General features: G+C 44.4%; 1 protein-coding gene across 1 annotated transcript in view; it reads left to right on the top strand.

The window, feature by feature from the left end:
* Positions 1 to 15002, top strand: part of LOC136640460 (zinc finger protein 420-like) — a 123410-nt gene that overhangs the window by 44209 nt on the left and 64199 nt on the right. The window lies entirely within an intron of this gene.

Here is a 15002-nt window from a genome sequence, read left to right as displayed (position 1 = left end):
GCACAGCTTAATCTAGTATGAAGATGTTTTCCATGTAGAGATATCTTATAAGTGTAGTTTGACCTTATGAAAACTTGTCATCTCACCTTTGTCATTCTACTGTGTATGGTAGGCAATTTCCTTCGCATGATGTAGCACATTTGATGGTGTAGCATAGCACAAGTGTGATAAATCAGATAACTATTGTGGTTAGACACACTTAAACTAAATCGGGAATCCTTTGAAAAATATTTTTTAAAGAGACATTTTACCCACAGTGTAGTGTCTTTTGGATTTCAGCACCTCCTTCAACTGGGTGCTTTTGCAATAAGTTACCCATTTTACACTTATTAGCTAATTTTTCCTCCTCATTGCTCTTTTGACTGATTTGAATCAAAGCAAACAATAAACAGTTTGTTTTACACTTCAGACACCCCATACGACTTAACTCTTGCACATTCATCTACCACAATAAGAAAACAACATTACAAACCATAATAGAAATTAAACATAATAACCACATCATAATAAACACATCACAAAACATTGAAATGTGAAGAATGTTGGAGCAGTGCAAACACATCTTAAAACATCTCATTACAACAGTTTAGAGACTACAAATGCTTTTGCAGTTTGCAATCATTAAGAAAGAGTTCATTAAGAAAAGGGTCCATTTTTTTCAAGGTAGTGCTTCATAGGACGTCAAACGTTTTAATCATCTTTCTTTCCAAATAAAGTCCATTCCGTTTTTTTTACTCCGTCTGCAGTTGGCAGTTTATTCCAAGTGGACAGCTCTCAAGCTTTTTGTGATTATTCTCCACAAACACATGCACTAGAACCTCGTTAGACTTGATAGGACCTGTGAAACAGAAACAGAAAGCTTCATTTTTTTTCATTCATTTAGAACTTTCAAAAGTTTCATTTTTTTTTAGACTCACAAGCAAAGGAAACATTTTTTCATTTCCTCTGAGCAATATTGGCAAATTTCCCAGAATTGGAAAATTCCCAGAAGCCTCTGGCAAGTTATTTTATGCTAGCTGTGGCAGCATACATTCACACACACATTTATGATTTTCCAAGTTACAAGCCTTTATGCTTGGGGGGTAAACGCAATACAAAGATAAAAACATACAGAGTAAAACAGGTTACTATCTAACTGGTCCTCCTCGATATCTTCTGGCGGTAGTCCCAATTCCACCCACACCTGTCCTAGCTAAAGTCCACTGCTGCAAGGTACTAGCAATCCGTTCACAGCAAGAATTGGAACTTTGTTTTACATACAAGCCTTTGGTATTACAAGCATACAAATGAACCTATGAGAGATAGTTCATATAAGAACATACAGATTAAATCAACTCACCCAGACTTGTTCCTTTTGTACTATTATGGATGTGTACTATTGTTTGTAATTTCATTTATTGGAACTATTTGACTTGCTTCTTTTGTTCCAATATTTTTAAACAATATCTACTCAAATTACTTTGTTCCTGCATTGGCAGATTATTTTTAACACTCCTTTAAACATATACCTGATAGTACATATTTACTTAACACACTATTAAAAGAAACAAAAGGAAACACAACAAATGCCAAATGACACAACACAACAAAATTAATCATTTCATCTGGTACTTAATCAGCTTTGTGTTTTCCCCTTTTAGAATGCTGTTGTTCCTGTAAGCTAAACCTGTAAACAGAAACTATAAGTTTCCTTCTCAATAATAACACAACAGAACAACTTATTTACTTACTTATATGCCAGGGAAAGAAAAGGGACTGTATGTCAACTACAGGTTTTCAAAAGGACTCAAAAACTAGAAGCTTATTTTGACTACTCAAACAGAATTAGATGACTCATTTTAACCTTGTAGGCAGTAGAGGAATTTCAAAGAAGAAAAGAAAGGTTAAAAAGAACATTGTAATTAACAGTTTTCAATACCACGACATGCTATTGGTTATAAATCCACGCTAAATACTTTTTCACAATCATTTTGCTGATTATGAACATTCCTTAGTGTTAACTTGATTTGTATACATCACCTATGTTGTTCTTACATTTAACTTTCTTTAACATAATAAGGAAATTGAAGGGAACATCACTATTACAATCATCAATAACATCAGTTATTGAGGGTGATCATGCCAATTCATCCTCAATTCAATTCATAGTTGGATGTGCTCCCCAAAACTTCCTTCAGTTAGCTTTACATATATATACTTTATTTACTGTTATGCATTCTCAGCCAAGGTAAACTTGATAGAAATCACCAAGCATAACAAAACTTAGGAAAGTGGTGCAGCCACTATTTCATTTAACTAATTTCTAAGGAAGTTAAAACATTATTTTACTTGCAAGTAAAAATTCTGTTTAAAACTTTTACTCTCTCTCAGCACTCAGCAATGGCTGGACAGCATTTCTGGGACTGCAGTGCAGGCAAAATGCCTAAAAATTTAATTTCTAATAACCCCTTTCATTCAGCAGACACACACACACCAGTGCAAATTCAAAAATCAAACACTGAGTGAGTCACAGGCAAATGACAGGCTGCGCAGAAAGGAAAATTTTCACTCGCACTGAGCAGACCACAGTTTAAAAATAGCTATAACAGACAGGCTACGCAACCAGTCTGGGACGACTGCCAAACAATTGGCTGAACACCCAGAAAGACACAGAGCAAAGCCACACCCAGCTTCACAAAGGCAGGAGGAAAGCCTATTTCAGAGCAACAGCTCATTTAAACTGAAAACCAGGATTTTCCAAAAAAATCCCGAAGCATGGGAACTCACAGCAATGCATTGCATTTGTATACCAGGGAAAATTTCCCCCAATCCCACCTGGCCAGGCTAAATAACTGGAGTGAGCTTGCACTCCAACAGAGTCTGGTTCCTTCCACAGACTCTCCGTTCCCAATAAGCACCTCACTGCCTTTAAACAACCCTAGCTGACTCTACCCAGCCAGCGCAGCGCAGCTCAGTGCAGCTCAAGCCAACTGCAAGCTAAGAGGAATTAGAGAAGCATAACACGAACCATTGAAACAGACAAACAACATACAACAGACACATGATGAGCTCATTACCTAAGTTCACAGTCACTTTGGAAGTAACTTCAGCTAATTTTTTGAGAAAATAGCACTTCTAACTAATTCTTCCGTCAGCCCAGCAGCTGCAGCCAAATTTTTCCTTCTGAAGGCTTCCCTTCTGAAGGGTGCGCTAAACCCAAGCAGCAACACAAAAGCTGACCATTTGGAAGTGCTAATCTATAAAACAATTACTGTGAGCGAAGAAATTTGATGAAGAATACCTCATTTTAGCTGCTTCTGACCTTCCTAAAGTTACTCCCTAAATTTCCTTTATTCAAAGTCAAGCCAATTTTCTGGCTCAGTATGAACAAAGAGGAAATACTGCAGCATATTATTATATTGACTTTATCATACGAACTTTGACATTCCACACATTTTTGTCCATGGACACACTTCAAACACTCCACAGTGAACAATCACTGCATTCACTCATCCACAGATACACAGATAGTATATTTTACATTAAACATGCTTTAATTTACAGCTTTAATTTACATGCAAAATGTCAAAATCTTACCTTTTCTCTTCAAATGCCAAGGTAACATTATCACTTTTCAGGTACTAACTTCTATTAGATCTCATTGTTGGATCAACAATGGGCAAACTTTCCCTTTTAACTTCTTAACTTTTTGCTTTTTATCTTGCTCCTCCCAAACCCTTAATGCAATTTTCTCTACATCTTGACATCCTTCACTTCTTTCTTGGGAAAACCTGTTTTGCACATCCTTACCTTGTTCCATGTTGCGACTAACTAATTCACTATGACTGATTAACTGACTTACTATGACTTTTTTTTCAAAAACAGCACAGGAAAGCACACAGCACTGTTGTCAATATTTAAAATCAAAAACACTTTGACTTAGAGCTCAAGAGCAAGCCTTAGACAGAAAGCAGATTCACAGACAGTTCTGGGACAACTGCCAAACTGCTAGCCTAACTCCCAGAAACAGACACATTTAACATTTAACAACACAAGAACTTTCTTTCTCTGCCTTTTTCCAATAGACAGGGAGCAGCAATAAATCCTGAAGGATACTATTGCAGAATTTCGCTTACTAACACTCGCCACAGGTAGTTCTTTTATCTACCGAGAAACAAAGTGTTTAATTTCCAGACAATAGAATATTCCACCTGTACACCGCAGTTCTGGACACAACCCAGAACTGGTTAAGAAACTGTTTCTCAAAGTTTCTCGGAAGTTTACAACTGACCTGGCACAACTTCAAGGGACTGCCCTGCCAAAGACAGTCAAAATAACAGGAGATAACACACAATTATCCCCAAGCAATTATCATTAAGGGCCCTTATTTCCCTAACAAGGTTTAACCTAAGATGCAAGACTAGGAACCCTTACCTGCTCGCACTTACCTTGTTTTAAGAGGTTGTTCACACCTTCCATAGCAAAGTCACTGCAGCAACCTCTTTGGTTGACCAGTACACTGAGTACATTACAATCTCTGCACATGAACTGGAGGTTGTCCATGACTTTGTGTACCTTGGCTCAACGATCTCCGACACTCTTTCTCTCGATACCGAGCTAAACAAACGCATCGGTAAAGCAGCTACCACGTTTTCCAGACTCACAAAGAGAGTCTGGTCCAACAAGAAGCTGACGTAACATACCAAGATCCAGGTCTACAGAGCTTGCGTCCTGAGTACACTTCTGTACTGCAGCGAGTCATGGACTCTTCACTCACAACAGGAGAGGAAACTGAATGCTTTCCACATGCATCACGTATTCTCGGCATCACCTGGCAGGACAAAGTTCCAAACAACACAGTCCTGGAACGTGCTGGAATCCCTAGCATGTATGCACTACTGAAACAGAGACGCCTGCGTTGGCTCGGTCATGTTGTGAGAATGGATGATGGCCAGATCCCAAAGGATCTCCTCTATGGAGAACTCGTGCAAGGAAAGCGCCCTACAGGTAGACCACAGCTGCGATACCAGGACATCTGCAAGAGGGATCTGAAGGCCTTAGGAGTGGACCTCAACAAGTGGGAAACCCTGGCCTCTGAGCGGCCCGCTTGGAGGCAGGCTGTGCAACATGGCCTTTCCCAGTTTGAAGAGACACTTGGCCAACAGTCTGAGGCTAAGAGGCAAAGAAGGAAGGCCCATAGCCAGGGAGACAGACCAGGGACAGACTGCACTTGCTCCCAGTGTGGAAGGGATTGTCACTCCCGAATCGGCCTTTTCAGCCACACTAGACGCTGTTCCAGAACCACCTTTCAGAGCGCGATACCATAGTCTTTCGAGACTGAAGGTTGACAACTACTACACTGAGTAACACACAGACATCAGACAGACTAACGCTTAGACAAGCACTTACCTGCTTGCACCTCCACTCACAACCAGTAGAACATGCAACCAGGGGAGAAAAAAAGCAAAGAGGAAACCTGTATCCAAACTTCTTTTCCCCCAATTTTCCTAAGTTGTTGTACAACTGTTTAGCAGAGAACAATCAGTGTCCCGGCAAGGAGTCGCCATTGATGGAAAGATTCCCAGATTCCGTCACTGACCCAATGCTAAACAGTCACAGACTCTTACAAGTGTTTAGAGGTTTTATTTACAGCTATTTACAGTTTAACTGATTCAGTTGGATACAGACGTTTACTCCTAGTTTCTCAGAGAACCACACCCAGAATCTCATATTTATAACCTGCGACAAACAAGACACCCATGTGACACTGCATGTCACTTCCACCTCCTAATTTGGGCATACTTTGACACTGGTGCATGGTTCCAGCCCTAACTAGAAAGTCATTTTTACCCTTCTAAGGAAAAGTTCATGTCCCACAACTTTGTTACACAAGACCCTGGAACTTTCCTTTTGGGAAAGCTATGACGTGCATGTTCTCTTGTGCAGGTCACTTTGACATAATGGCTATCCTGTTTTTAAGAGAAAGACCAGCCTTCTTCTTGGCTCCTATTTCAGTTATTTTCCTTCATCTGAAGCAAAGTTAGGTTAACCCTCTAAAATCTCTATCATAAGCACATGCAGTTTAAACTAACTTTATCTTGGTTTTAGAGTTGGGCAGGCCTCCCTGATCTGCTGAAAGGTGAGAGATTTTGCTGGCTCCCAAGGAGAGGCTCCTCGGAGGTCAGTTAAATCTGGGTACTTGAAATCTGACAAAAGGATAGCTAGCAAGAATTCCTGCCTGAATGTTAAATTAAATGACAATTGCCCAACTGGGTAGTTCTTTTCAGACTCTTGACCAAGAAGTCCCCAATCTGAGCAACACACCCTGCAACACTCATGGCCATCACACTTTTTATGTCCTTCTGGAAGACCAGGCCAGGAAGCTCAAGATAGGACCTCCCCAAACTCCTTTGTCCTGCCCAAAATTCCTTTCTTTCCTTTGTAAAAGGTCCTATAACTTCCTGCTCTGGAAGCCCCATAAAACAAAATAGGACTTACTTCTGAGTAGACCTGGTTAGGAATGTGCCCGAAGGCCAGCTTTCTCTCCAGCAAGATGTCTTGAACCTTCGTTTTTGAACAGGGTCAGCTTTTGCTCCACTTTTCCTCCTCTGGAACCTGGAAACTTTGCAGCCCTATTTTGCTGCTCAGGAAGAACTTCACACTCAAGCCATAACCAGCAGACTAGGATGGCTGACCTTTCCTCCCCCCCTTTTGATCTCTCTCTCCACCCCCCAGAAAGATTTAGTCTCTTTACCAACTAACTCCTGCTGTCCAAATACCAGTAGTGGACCTGCCCTCTTCATGGGCAGGTCCTGCCATGGACTCTTCGCTCACAACAGGAGAGGAAACTGAACACTTTCCACATGCGCTGCCTCAGACGCATCCTCAGCATCACCTGGCAGGACTAAGTTCCAAACAACACAGTCCTGGAACATGCTGGAATCCCTAGCATGTATGCACTGCTGAAACAGAGACGCCTGTGTTGGCTCGGTTATGTCGTGAGATTGGATGATGACCGAATCCCAAAGAATCTCCTCTATGGAGAACTCATGCTAGGAAAGCACCCTACAGGTAGACCACAGCTATGATACATCTGCAAGAGGGATCTGAAGGCCTTAGGAGTAGACCTCAACAGGTAGGAAACCCTGGCCTCTGAGCGGCCTGCTTGGAGGCAGGCTGTGCAGCATGGCCTTTTCCAGTTTGAAGAGACACTTGGCCAACAGACTGAGGCAAAGAGGCAAAGAAAGAAGACCCATAGACAGGGAGACAGACCAGGGACAGACTGCACTTGCTCCCAGTGTGGAAGGGATTGTCACTCCCGAATTGGCCTTTTCAGCCACACTAGACGCTGTTCCAGAACCACCTTTCAGAGCGGGATACCATAGTCTTTCGAGACTGAAGGTTGCCAACAAGGACCTGCCCTCATGGTTACTCCGGTCAGGTCCACAACATACCTCCCTCCTCCAGTTTGCCACCCCCTCCTCCCCAGGAAGCTTACTGAGACTCAGAGCCTTGCATGATGTTCCGCAGTGGTTGAGAAGCCTTCTGAGGCTTCTCCCACTGTTTTAAACAATACTTCTGGTGTCCCTATGAAACTGGAGCGGAGGAAGCCTCTGAAGGCTTCTCGCCCACTGCCAAGCAGTGTGGAACCTCACTTGCCTGTGGTTCAGATGGGCAGGCAGGGTGGCGCGGCAGTCGGAGGTGGCAGGGGTGGGGGTGCAACGAGTGCGCAGCAGGTGCAGTGCCTGGGACTTTTGCCCCCCTGCCCCCACCCCAGCTCCACCACTGCCAAATACAGCTATTTGCAAGTATCTCTCTTCTCTAACTGACCTGAAATTAAACGTGCCCTTTACTTGTTGTCTATGGGCCCAATCCTATCCAGCTTTCCAGGGCCGGTGCAGCCTCAAGATAAGCCAACAAACACTCCCTCACCTGGAGGGCGCCTCCATGACTGCCTCCTCAATACAGGATAGTGCGCACACCTTCCTTAGGGTGAATGTGAGCATAAACTGGCATGAAGATCCCCCCTTCCTTAGGGTGAATGTGAGCATAAACTGGCATGAAGATCCTCCCCCTTCCTTAGGGTGAATGTGAGCATAACCTGGCATGAAGATCTTCCCCCTTCCTTAGGGTGAATGTGAGCAAAAACTGGCATGAAGATCCCCCCCCCTTCCTTAGGGTGAATGTGAGCATAAACTGGCATGAAGATCCCCCCCTTCCTTAGGGTGAATGTGAGCATAAACTGGCATGAAGATCCTCCCCCTTCCTTAGGGTGAATGTGAGCAAAAACTGGCATGAAGCATAAAAAAAAAATTCATCTTGTGAAGCACGGTCATTAAAATTAGTCTTGCGAGTCACCAAAAAATCGCAAAACGCAAAATGCGAGTTTTTCGTTGTGCAAGGCATTCGTCTTGCGAGGCACCACTGTATAGGGAGATAAATGTTGAAGCATCTTTTTTCTGGGTATTAGTACATGTAAATAAATAAACATATTATTCCTTTCTATATTTTTTTTTTAAAGTCTCGTAAAACTAGGTGGGTCCTGATAGAGTGTCATTTTGAAAAGTGGGTCCTGGTACTAAAAAGTTTGGGAAGCACTGTTCTAGAATGTACACAATACTGGGTTAGATTGACCAATAGTCTGACTCCATAGGCTGCAGCTTTGTATCATCACATGACAGTGTATCGTGCTGGGTTTTTTTGGGACGACAACGACGACACACAATTGTGCTATCTCTATGGGAACATGAGAGCTGTAAAAGGTGGTCCTCAACGTGGTTGTCACATTTTTACTGCAGTTGGGAAACCTGTTCCTTTTGTGGCATGAAGAACGTCGGAAATTCAGAACGCTTTACTGTGTTCAACTGTGGCGAAAAACAGTGACCAGGGCTGGTGCCAGCACATGACCTCCTCTGGCAGCTATTGGGGCCTCACCTCTAATACCTGCTTTATCTCCTTGGGGAACATTGTGCCTTGCCAGCCACTGTGGCCACTGCACAGATGGATCCCCCTTCTTACGTGGACTGTTGGTGTGGTGGGAGACATGGGAGATGAGGATAAGGACCCACTGAGCTGGGTAGAGGGCCCTCTGCAGTAGGCACCCTGCTGAGGGACCCCACCCCCACCCCGGTCAGACAGTGATGAGGGGAGCTGCACCTCCTGGTTTCATCCTATCAGGCCATTGCTAAAGGCCCAGAAACCCTGCCAGGAAAAAAGTGTGTCAGTCATGAGTAGCCTTGTGTAGGGGTGTCAGATGTAAGGCCTGTGGGCCAGATGTGGCCGCAGAAGCCATTTATCTGGCCCCCATTATATCTGGGATCTCCCATATCTTGAAAATATGAACAAGATTTGCGCATTTGCTCTTCTGTCCTTGGCAGCTAATGAGTTTCTGTATGAGAATAAAATGCTTATTTCTGGCCATCATATGCGTAATGACGTCACTTCTGCTTAATGATGTCACTTCTGTCTAATGAAGTAACTTCTGCTTAATGACGTCACTTTCTGCTCAGTGATATCGCTTTCTGCTTAATAACGTCACTTCTGCTTAATGACGTAACTTTCTGCTTAATGACGTCAGTTCTGCTTAATGACGTCACTTTCTGCTCAGTGATGTCACTTACTGCTTAATGACGTCACTTTCTGCTCAGTGATTTCACTTTCTGCTTAATGACGTCAGTTTTGCTTAATGATGTAACTTTCTGCTCAGTGATGTTACTTACTGCTTAATGACGTCACTTTCTGCTCAGTGATTTCACTTTCTGCTTAATGACGTCACTTTTGCTTAATGGCGTAACTTTCTGCTCAGTGATGTCACTTACTGCTTAATGACATCACTCTGCTCAATGATGTCACTTCCTGCCCCTCAGCAGGCACCATGAATGCTGACTTTGCATGAAGCAGTTTGTTGTCCCTGGACGCGCATAGAAGACAACCCAGGGCTACAAGGGGTAAAAAGAGGAGCCTAGAGAGACCAGGAAGCGCTGAATGCTGCCATCAGGGGGTCGCTTCCTTCCTCTCCCCCCTCCATGCCCTGATGGGAAGCTAGTTCAGGCCTTTTCTCAGGCGCAAGAGGCCGAAGGAGGGCTGCAGTGAACTGCCCCAGGGGTTGCCATGGAGACGGTGGAAGGAGCAGGAGGGAGGAGGCAGGTGGAGGGACCTGGGGAGTTTCAGGGTTCACAGGGCCTGCCTTTGTTGCTAGCTGCGTTGTGCCCAGGCCGCTCCGGAACCGCTCCGGTCTGCCGCTGGAGCTCCGCCAACGGCTTGGCACGGCAGAAAGCTGCACAGCTGTTGTTGTTTCTGTACCTCAAGGCCGAAGCACTATCACCCCCGGCGACAAAGAAGACTCAGAGGCAGAGGTTCTCCACCACACTCCTCCTTTACTATGTACAGATATATACAGAGTCCAAGTAGTACAAACGGTACACGATCCACTCTCCAACCAACGTAGCCTCCGGCTCACAATGCTCTGCTTCTCCCACACACTTGCTTGCCTCTGCTGGACATTTATACTTCCTGCAGCCAATCACAGCGTTGGGAATACTGCACAGTCATGCTGACTGTGCAGCTGCTGCCACACACACACACACACACTCACATGAAATCACCTGATGCAATATCACCAGATATTGCATCAGCATGAGGCTCCCAGGATGCTGCGCAGTCCTGGTTTGGCCAAGGCTTCAGGCCTGTTACTGTGCAGCCAGCAAATTACCTGTCACCTTGGGGATCATACCGTGACAGCCTTTGAGTTGGCTTTTCTCAGGGGGTACCAGGTTTTGGGGGGACCCTTTCAAAGGGGGTGAGTGAGAGCAAGGGGAGGGGCAACAGGATGGGCAGAAGGGGTGAGGAGTGGGCAACACAGGGCAGGCGGTGGCAACAGCCAGAAAGGTCTTTGGAGGCCAGGTCTGCTGGGCTTCAGGCACATGCGGTGAGTGCGGAGGCAGGCGAGGCAGAGCCTCCCTACCGGAGTCCTTTGAAAAGTGCCGCCATCCTGTGAGGTGCCCAAGAACCCGCAACCTGCGTGCTCTGCAGTCACAGAGGCCTCCTCAAGGTATGGGAACATGTGTTCCCTTTCCTTGGGGCTGCATTGCAGCTGCACCGCTGCTGGAAAGTGGAATAGGATTGGCCCCCAGAGTCCAGTCAGAGTGGCAGATGTTGCAGTCCTGGTTCAGCCCCTCCAGCCCTGCCAGGTCCACACCTGAGCAGCAGGAGGAGCCTCAGCCTCAGCCCCTCCTGACAAGAAGCCCAGTCCTCAGGTGGCCACAGCACTAAGAAAGCGCAGAGCATCCGCACTTCTGCCACAGGGTGTTCCTCAGGTTGACACCAGTCGCATTGCTCCCTTCGCTCAGGAAGCGAGTACTGGTTGAAGTCACTGTGTTTTCAACCAAGGAAAGCTCTCCTTTCTCCCCCCACGTCCTGCATTAGGTGCTCAGACCCTCAACATCAGGGGGGAGGATTTTTACCTCAGAAACTGCAGCTGCAGTTAGAGGGTTGCTCAGCTCCTGCCTGGGCACGTTCTGCCCTCAGCTCCTCAGCTGAGGGGGCTTTCTGACTGCGCCGTGGGGCATGGAGGCAGCAGACTAGGAAGCCACGAGGCTGCTGACCAGTCGCCCTTAACTGATGCGCCAAGTCCTGACTGGGGCTGTGCTGCCCCTTCACGCCTCAACACAGTGAGGCGGAGGGTTCAGGAGCTCCCAGGGCTCCTGTCGGCCATGCTCCTTGCTTCAGCACACTGAGGGCCAGGCAGCCTTGAAAGAGATCTTCTGCCCAGCCTGTCCCTCACTCCCCAGCTTCTCCCTCCACGTCTGTTGAGGAGTGCCTTAAGGACACCATTTTATGGGTCGTGGTACAGGGTGCTGGTAGGCTTATACCATAGTCTTTCAAGACTGAAGGTTGCCAACCAAAAAAGGTTCCCTCGAGGCTTCCACACCACAACCAGCACTCATGAAGGCTCTGCTTTCCTGCATGCAGGGCAAGTACCTTTCTCCAGGGCACTGGGGGAAAGGGCTGGTTCAGCTGGAGTTGGGCCTGAAGGGGTACTGGGATGCCACTGCGGCAGCGGTTCTCCCCCAGGACAAGACTGCCCAGGCGCAGGCTGCCTTGCAGTGTCCCTGGAAGCACAAAATTTAGTGTGAGGCTTGTTGAAGGGTGTGTGGACCAGACAGTGGCTGACAACTTGGGACAGCTCATGGGATCTCAGCAGGAGGGGAGAGGACAGGATTTATGGATTAAAGAGTGGATTATATTAGAAGATGAAAGAATACTTAAACTGGAGGGACATGATCTTGAATGCGGATGTCATGCATTTGTCTGGTATGGAAAAGCAAACGAATACAAGCGATTCAATAACCATGTATTAAGGAAATCTCTAATATGGATCTGGGCTAAAATACAAAGACAGATGTATACCAAAATCCCCCAATGGGTGGTGCTGCTAGAAGCATGTACCAGGCCGAATTTATCAGAAACAACAAAAATGCTTTGATATGAAAGTTTATTGAATTTATTAGAGCCAACATAAGACCTTTATTGGCATAGATAATAGAAATACAGAACAACAAACAAACATCCAGAACACACACACACGCACAAACAATAAAATAAAACAATTATGATCATCAAATACCCCCTCCCCCCATTCACCATAATATAGCAGAAGACCCAGAATTCCGTCCTGCCAGAATCCCAGAAACAAAGTTGGCAACCTTGTCAACAGAGTCAGTTTCCTCTATGGAAAGAAGAGTTTGTAATTTAAATGAATCCTCCCAGCCCTGCATTTTGTTCAGCAGTGGAGCCAGATAGTTCTTACGAAGGGTGTCAATGCAGTGGGCAATAAAAAAATATATGATGTAATGTCTCCACACAATTCCTGTCACAGGTACATCTTCATTCTGAGTAGGGAATGCCACTAAACCTGCCCGCTAGCAGAGCTGATGGAAATGCATTGCATCACGCAAGGGAGAATGCTCTACGAGCCTGCGGGCACTGCAGATGATAAAAGAAAGAAGCTGGCTTCCCAAAACTGACTGGGATGTGCAGATGGAGAGGGGAGCAAATGGTGTTAGCTGCACAGAATAGCTCTTGATGCTCAATATAGTCCTGTAGGCTTCGCTTAAACCAATCATACCCAGGCTTGCTGTGTCTAGTCCTATCGATTTAAGCTTGGTGAGTGTATCTGCAACCTCCACAGGCAGTACTGGATCAGTCAGAAGCTGGTACATTAGCCCATACGGGGCAGCATTGAAGAGGATTGCAAGCCAAAATTTTACTGATCTCAAACAAGCCAACATTTTGAGTCTGATAAAACCCACTTCAAGACACATAGCAGAGTATGGAACACATCTGGGAAAACCCAAGATCCTCTGCAGGAAGGAGGCCTGTATGCTCTCAGTTGAATGATTCAAGGCCTTATGCCAGATTGGACAGCCATAAAGAACTTGCAAAAGTACCTTAGCCGTGAATACCTCTAAAGCAGCTGGGACATATCTGTTACCTTGGCTAAAAAAAAACCGGGAAATTGCAAGGGATGAGATTTTTGATGTTTATTGAATTTATTAGAGACAACAAAAATGCTTAGATATGAAAGTTTATTGAACAAAGATGGGCAATTAAAGACAAAAGAAGAACTGTTAAGACAGGGTGTGGAGATGGATTGGTGGACTCGCTAGCAACTTGATTCAAAATGTGGGAAAGATAAACAAGAAGGATTCTATTCAGAACAGACACCATTTGATAGAATACACTTAGAAACAAAAGAAAAATATATCAAAAGAATGTATATGTTCCTATTGGATTTTGAGATGCAAGAAGAAACAATAAAAGAATGTATGATAAAATGGGCGCAAAATATAGGCCATAATATTACATTAGAATAATGGGAACAGATTTGGAAATACAATATAAAATTTACTAGAGCAACAAATTCTAAAGAAAATGTATATAAAATGTACATGACACCAGTAAAACTGGTAAAAATGAACCAGAATATATCAAAAAATGGTTGGAAGTGTAAATGTGAAGAAGGAACATTTTATCATATGTGGTGGACATGTAATAAAATGCAAGTATATTGGAAAATGGTAAGGAATCTAATACAAGAGATAGTTGGATTTACGATACCGCTGAAACCAGTTATTTTTGCTTAATATTACCTTAGATATTATAGATGAAGAAAATGATGTGTATTTCGTTATTATGATATTAACTGCTGCAAGAATTTTATATGCTAGATACCAGAAGGACATTAAAATTCCAACGAAAGATGGATTAATAGATACAATAATGAATGTGGCGGAAATGGATAGACTTACAGAGATTTTGGATCAACAGCGCAAACTGACACTGATAGAGCAATGGAGACCATTCTATGCTTGGTTAAAAATGAAGTTGTAGATGTACAAGATGGGACATTTAGAAGAATGTATTGTATACATGATATATTTTATATGATATGATAGACATGATATTAAGAGGCTAAACCAGAAGAGGAACAAGATTAGGAGATATGTATTGATTGATTAGATATATTGATATATGACTGCCTGCACCCTCCAACAGTGTGTTTTTGTGTTGTATATTGAATTTGTGTTTGTTATGTGTTTGTTTAAATTTGTTGTTTTGTTTTTATTTTGGGGGGGGGGAAAGTCCCACAGGTCCAAACACCAGCATCCAACTCCCCCCCCCCATCTTCACTGGTTCCACTTCCTCTGATGCGTCTCCACCTAAGAGGCGCAAGTCCCCATCCTCCATCATCCTCTCTGCCTTGAAGCTCTTACAGGCGCAGTCAAGAAAAGAGGCTCCCCCTACTAAAGGTAACTGGCTTCTTGAACTGGACACTACATCCTCTAAGGAGGAAGGAGAACTCTTGGTGGGGGGAGCCACTAACACAGAATAAGGTTTTGCCCACCCACAGTCCTTTCAAGGTCACAAGCAATCCTCTAGTCCCAAGGGTCAATCCAAGTTTAGATTGGTCCAAATTTAAGCCCCATCCTCCCTCATTAGGAGGTCGTGACCCCACAGGCACT

Source organism: Tiliqua scincoides, chromosome 2 (genome assembly GCF_035046505.1).
Source record: "Tiliqua scincoides isolate rTilSci1 chromosome 2, rTilSci1.hap2, whole genome shotgun sequence".
Lineage (NCBI taxonomy): Eukaryota > Metazoa > Chordata > Lepidosauria > Squamata > Scincidae > Tiliqua > Tiliqua scincoides.
Note: the sequence above shows the minus strand (reverse complement) of the source record. Positions and strands in the feature narration are given on the sequence as shown.